The following is a 6,000-nucleotide window of genomic DNA, read 5'->3' as shown; positions in this document are numbered from 1 at the left end:
GTGTTCACATTATTACTACCTGGGTTCTGCAGTTCGTTATTAGTGAAATTAAGGTTGGAAAGTACTAGAGATTTTCCGAATTTCCACAGACTGACGTCAACTGTTATTGTGGTGTTGCTTCAGTTGATGACAGGACGGACCATGGAGCAAGATAAAAAGTTGAGGGAAACTATTCCAGCTTCTCTTCGACTGGCACTATGCAGAGTGCGGCTACACACACACACATACACTCTATGTATTTATCAGCTTCAAAAAAATGGTTCAAATGGCTCTGAGCACTATGGGACTTAACTTCTGAGGTCATCAGTCCCCTATAACTTTAGAACTACTTAAACCTAACTAACCTAAGGCATCACACAGATCCATACCCGAGGCAGGATTCGAACCTGCGACCGTAGCAGTCACGCGGCTCCAGACTGAAGCGCCTAGAACCGCTCGGCCACTACGGCCAGCACTTATCGGCTTCGACAGACCTTTTATTCGTATGCTGATAGGTGGAATAGGAATTAATCGTACGTATCCCAAGTGAACTCTTTAGGAGAGCTGCTATTCGCCAGATTACCGCTTACTTCTATAAATATTGCGGTTTCAGTTAAATTAAATTTTCATGTTTTCGACTATTTCTGTCACAGGTTTGAAGCTAATGATTCGAGCGTGATTTTAGTTTAATAAGGTACTTGTAGTCGGAACTCTTCGCGCCCCACAGATTAACAACTACTTCATAACATTCAAAACCAGGAAACTGAAACACTTTCACATTCGATCCCATTTCCAGTCAAAAACAAGGAATTAAAAATAGAGAAAGTTGCGAATGAAATGCCGAAGGATATGGAAGCGCAAGAGAGACTGGCTTGTCGTCACACAAAACGTCCACACTATTATCTTTTTCGCAATAATTTACAGTTGCTCCTTGTCCGCCATTCCGAACGATACCGATAACCATTTTTGATTCACCAAAGAAATGTGAACTAGTGGCCAGTCGTAAGCTATAAAATGTCTACAAGCAATACACTGTGCGTGTCTGCAAAACTAAAATCGTGCAACACGTCTACGAGTGTGAACTAGGCGTACAGCGTATTTGCTCGAGCTCGGTAGTTCCCCCACTTCACTGCTGTCGTGCGCAGCGAGCTATATAAGACCAGGTACAGCGGCACAAGCCGCTTTCGTGTCGAGAATGGATGAGTAGGAGTGCGAAGCGTGGAAAGCCGCAGCAAAGTAAGTGATAGATCTAGTATGTTGTCATAGTTTTGTAGGTTAAACGATCCAGGATCATAAGTATTGCATCGTGACACCGTACACTAATAGGTATTATTCCTAAGAACTCTAATAATTTTTGTGTTTTTGTAGGTCCTGTCGATTTTCCATGACTTGCCGGTATATTATAGCATAATCCCTGCTGTAGAATGAGTTGCAAATGGCAAAGAATTTAAATTGCTTTCAGTGGTCATTTCTTAACCCCTCTTTGCCTGTTAATGTAGAGTTTCGGTAGCTGTCAAACTTTGTAGGCCTATTTTCACAACAAAATAAGGGGAAAGTTTCTATCCATTCTACTAGATTGGTGTTAAATTAGCCATTTCACCCCGCGAATCTTGGATGTGACAGCAATGTCGGTAGCACAGCTCGACTTCTAGAGTAGGCAAGGAGGCGAAGCCACCACAGGTGGATGTGAATCGTTTTAACAGATTGCTACGTAGCGCGCGGTAGCCTAATACAAACAGTCTCTCATAATGTAACACACTTGTCTGCGGTACCTAATAGAAAAGTCTAGAACGAATATTTTGAGGAGGAAGAGGATTGGTTGGTTGGTTTGGGGAAGGAGACCAGACAGCGTGGTCATCGGTCTCATCGGATTAGGGAAGGAAGTCGGCCGTGCCCTTTCAGAGGAACCATCCCGGCATTTGCCTGGAGTGATTTAGGGAAATCACGGAAAACCTAAATCAGGATGGCCGGACGCGGGATTGAACCGTCGTCCTCCCGATTGCGAGTCCAGTGTCTAACCACTGCGCCACCCTGCTCGGTGAGGAAGAGGAGATAAGTGCCCCCTCGACAACGAGGTCATAGACACAGAGCACAAGCTCGGATTAGGGAAGGATAGAGAAGGAAAACGACCGTACCCTTTCGAAAGAACCATCCCGGCATTTGCCTTAACCGATTTAGGGAAATCGTGGAAAACTAAATCAGGATGGCTAGGCGGGTGTTTGAACCGTCGTCCACAAATGTTTTTTAAGCGTTTATATAAATCACGAAAAATGCAGGAGGATTCACTACCGTTATCACGTCAACTGTTTCTTGTTTGAAAGTATTCTGAAATGTTCCACATTCACGAGAATCATATCATTTTGGATGTATGGAACGAAAAGTGAAACTAATCTAACGGGAGGACAAAAAATAGCTCGGTGGGTGTTGTTTTCTGTGAAATTTGTTTTATTGATGGATAAAGAACAAGCCATCCGACAGTAGACAGACATTAAACCCACATAACAATAAAGAAAATTCGACACGATTGCTGTATGGGGCATTTCGTAATATTTGATTAGATGTGTGCTTACGTTGTCAAATAGCACATACAGTGTATTTTGTAAACGTATTTTTTGTCAAAAATTCACGGCCGCAGGAATACAACTGGTAATTTTAAATTATAAAATTCCACTTCTTTTGACAGTGAAATTCATTTAGAATAAAATGCTGTAGCCCATGTTAAATAATAAAGAAAGCTCTTACTTACCTAATCTCTCTAATGATGATTGGAATACCTTATTTTCTCTCGGTAATATGACTTTTGTTTTAGTTTGGATTCCACAAACTTTTTCAATAGGCATAACTTTGTTGTTGTTAATACCGGTACCCAAAAAGGTTTTTTTTATTATTTTTTTTAATAGACCGTTTGTGAGGATACTCTTTTTTTTTTTTTTTTTTTTTTCAGCATTACATGAAGTGAGATGACATGCCATGTTCACTTCACCACCTACACATCTCTATCAACCCCAGGATGTGTTAATGTTCAATTGAAATCTTAAAATTTCGCCAACATCAGACTTCAGGTGGGAACATGCAGCATAAAAAATTCAGTTTTGTGTGTGTGTGTGTGTGTGTGTGTGTGTGTGTGTGTTCCATTAATATAGCTGGAATATGTCATGTGGCTAAGACTGAATCAACTGTTTTCTCCAGGTAAGGAAACATAACTTCTGCATTATATTGTACAGTCTTCCAACATTAAACTTAGATTTTATGTTTCTTAATTGTATGTCGTTCCATTTAGTATCCAGAAATGGCACAGAAACATTCTCAGAAGGCATGTGTTGCATGCCATACTCGTGTAAAATAAAACAAAGAATAGCCCCTGGAAGAAGACAAGGAAACACAGATAAGCTGCCCAGAGAATAAATTTAAACAAAATTTTGTGTCTTCCTGTCAATATTAGTCAGGGGTAAAAGATGTGGAAAATAAGGGCAGCTAGGTGGCGAGAAAATGTGGAGAGTGTTTGAAGCCAGGTGTTCATTATTATGCCTAATTAATTAATTACCAATCCTTCCAGTCTTTCATCGGATGGAAGGTGTGTAGCTACATGTGCAGCAGCTATTACATGTGCTGCAGCTTTGTAACAAGCCTTCCCTCCACATTTTGAATTGTTTCCTGTGGAGAGTTCAAGCTAACAATACCTATCGTCTTTAAATGCTGAAGAATTTAATTCTAATTGACAGTATTAGGGAAAGGATAGTTGCTACTCTTCATATAGTGGAGATCCTGAGTTGCAGACAAGCACAAAAAACGGACTGACAGCCAGTAACTTTTGTCAAAAAGGCCCTCATCAGGTAAAAACAACATGTGCGTGCGTGCGTGCACGCACGCACGCACGCACGCACACACACACACACACACACACACACACACACACACACACACAGTGTCTCTGGCCACTGATGTCAGACTACTAAGTGAGGTGATGAAATTTTGTTGTTAATGGGTTTTGCAGTAACATTACACAGTAAATTGCAGCTGTATGTTGTTTTGGCAGTGAATCCTGAAGCCAGCTGTTATGAATTGTTTTATACTGTGAACCAGTTGCAAAGTAGTCAGATGTGGCCCCCCCCTCATTCTTCCTTTTGAAGTGCTTTTGGTAAGAACTCTACTGGGAATTAATTGCTAAAGTACTCCCCCCCCCCCCTCCTAAGTCACACCAGGCCAATTTTATTTATTTTTATTTGTTTATTATTAGTCCTGTAGCTCATGGTACAGGGAACTCACTTAAAAATTATGGTAGGATGGTAATGTTGGTACATACTTCACATAGAATACACGTAAGAGATGTAGACAGGAAAATAAAGCTCTGTCTATAATATGAATAGTTTTATATGATCTTACTAAGCAGAGATAGATACAAGTGAATAACAAATGAAAATTTACATTATTAAGAAATAATCTGCATGTTGTGCATAGTTATGATTATCAAGAATATTCCATACAGATGGGTCCCAGGTGGAGATTAGATAATAATTTTGTAATTGTTTTGTTTCTGGTGTCGTGTGTGGTGACCTACATTGCTGTGTAGGGATTTAAAGTGCTTTACAGTAAAACAAGCAAATTCCATTATATAGAGGCATGGCAGTGGCAGGGTTTTAAACTTTTTAAACTGTGGTTTACAGAACTCACTTTTTTTATATATATAATCATTATTTTCACCATTTATTTTTATAGTTTGAAAATAGAGCTATTTGGTCACACAATCAGGCCATAGCTCAAGACAGATTAAAACAGGGTATGCTACACCAGCTTCCAATTATGTACACTGGTTCTGTCTTTTAATGATCTTAATAAATGTAGTTTCAAATGTAGTGTTATTGATGGTAAGTCCAAAAAAATTCGGTGTCCTGTCTATTTGTAATGTTGTCTTTGCCAATAACTATAATTGCATTGGAGGGGTAAGATTTTGTCTTACGTTAAGTTCATACTTAAAGTTTTCTGCGTATTTATGAGTAGTCTATTTGTGCTTCAAATCAAGGTTGTAATTGACAGATAGTTTCAAAGATTGTATCTTGCAGAATATCACCTCTACTGATTATCAAAATTTTGTGTCATTGGTGTACAAAAAGGAGCTAGCATTTGATGTGTGTTCCAGAAGGTCATTGCTGGAAAAATTTAGAAAGTACAGGGCCAAGAAGAGATCTGAGGGACACAATTTTTTGTATATGGTGTATCTGACCTGCAATGCCTGGATGTCTTAGAATTTCTTATTTCTACATATTGCTTCTTTTTTTTAAAAGCTGAGGTACAGAACCAATTGTGAGCTACACATCAAATTCCATACTTCTGGAGTTTCATAAGGAAAGGAGTAGCTTGTGGTTGACCATGTCAAATGCCCTGGACTGATAAAGAAATATAACAGGTTCCAGAATGAGATTTTCATTCTGCAGCGGAGTGTGCGCTGATATGAAACTTCCTGGCAGATTAAAACTGTGTGCCCGATCGAGACTCGAACTCGGGACCTTTGCCTTTTGCGGTCAAGTGCTCTACCATCTGAGCTACCGAAGCACGACTCACGCCCAGTACTCACAGCTTTACTTCTGCCAGTATCTCATCTCCTACCTTCCAAACTTTACAGAAGCTCTCCTGCGAACCTTGCAGAACTAGCACTCCTGAAAGAAAGGATATAGCAGGAGAGCTTCTGTAAGGTTTGGAAGGTAGGAGACGAGATACTGGCAGAAGTAAAGCTGTGAGTACTGGGCGTGACTCGTGCTTCGGTAGCTCAGATGGTAGAGCACTTGCCCGCGAAAGGCAAAGGTCCCGAGTTCGAGTCTCAATCGGGCACACAGTTTTAATCTGCCAGGAAGTTTAAATGTAACAGGTTGTTTATGGTCAACAAAGTGTGAGCACTTTTTTCAAAAATGCATACAAAGCATTTGTGGTAGACCTATTTTTGTGAAATCCCTATAGGGAAGATGAGCTTATATGACAAATAGTATTCAAAGATTTTTGAGAAAGCTGGTAGTATAGCAATTGGTC

At 40.0% G+C, this 6,000-nt stretch overlaps 1 long non-coding RNA gene across 2 annotated transcripts in view; it reads left to right on the top strand.

The window, feature by feature from the left end:
- The first annotated feature begins 1,098 nt into the window (after positions 1 to 1,098).
- Positions 1,099 to 6,000, top strand: part of LOC126162920 (uncharacterized) — a 108,489-nt gene continuing 103,587 nt past the window's right edge. The window contains exon 1 of one of the 2 annotated variants that reach the window (XR_007535130.1): positions 1,099 to 1,116. This is a non-coding gene — a long non-coding RNA (uncharacterized LOC126162920). Of the gene's footprint in view, positions 1,216 to 6,000 lie in introns of both variants that reach the window. The other variant, XR_007535131.1, reaches the window with a different exon arrangement.

This window comes from Schistocerca cancellata, chromosome 2 (genome assembly GCF_023864275.1).
Source record: "Schistocerca cancellata isolate TAMUIC-IGC-003103 chromosome 2, iqSchCanc2.1, whole genome shotgun sequence".
In the NCBI taxonomy this organism is placed as follows: domain Eukaryota; kingdom Metazoa; phylum Arthropoda; class Insecta; order Orthoptera; family Acrididae; genus Schistocerca; species Schistocerca cancellata.
This window is presented reverse-complemented; position numbering and strand designations above follow the sequence as displayed.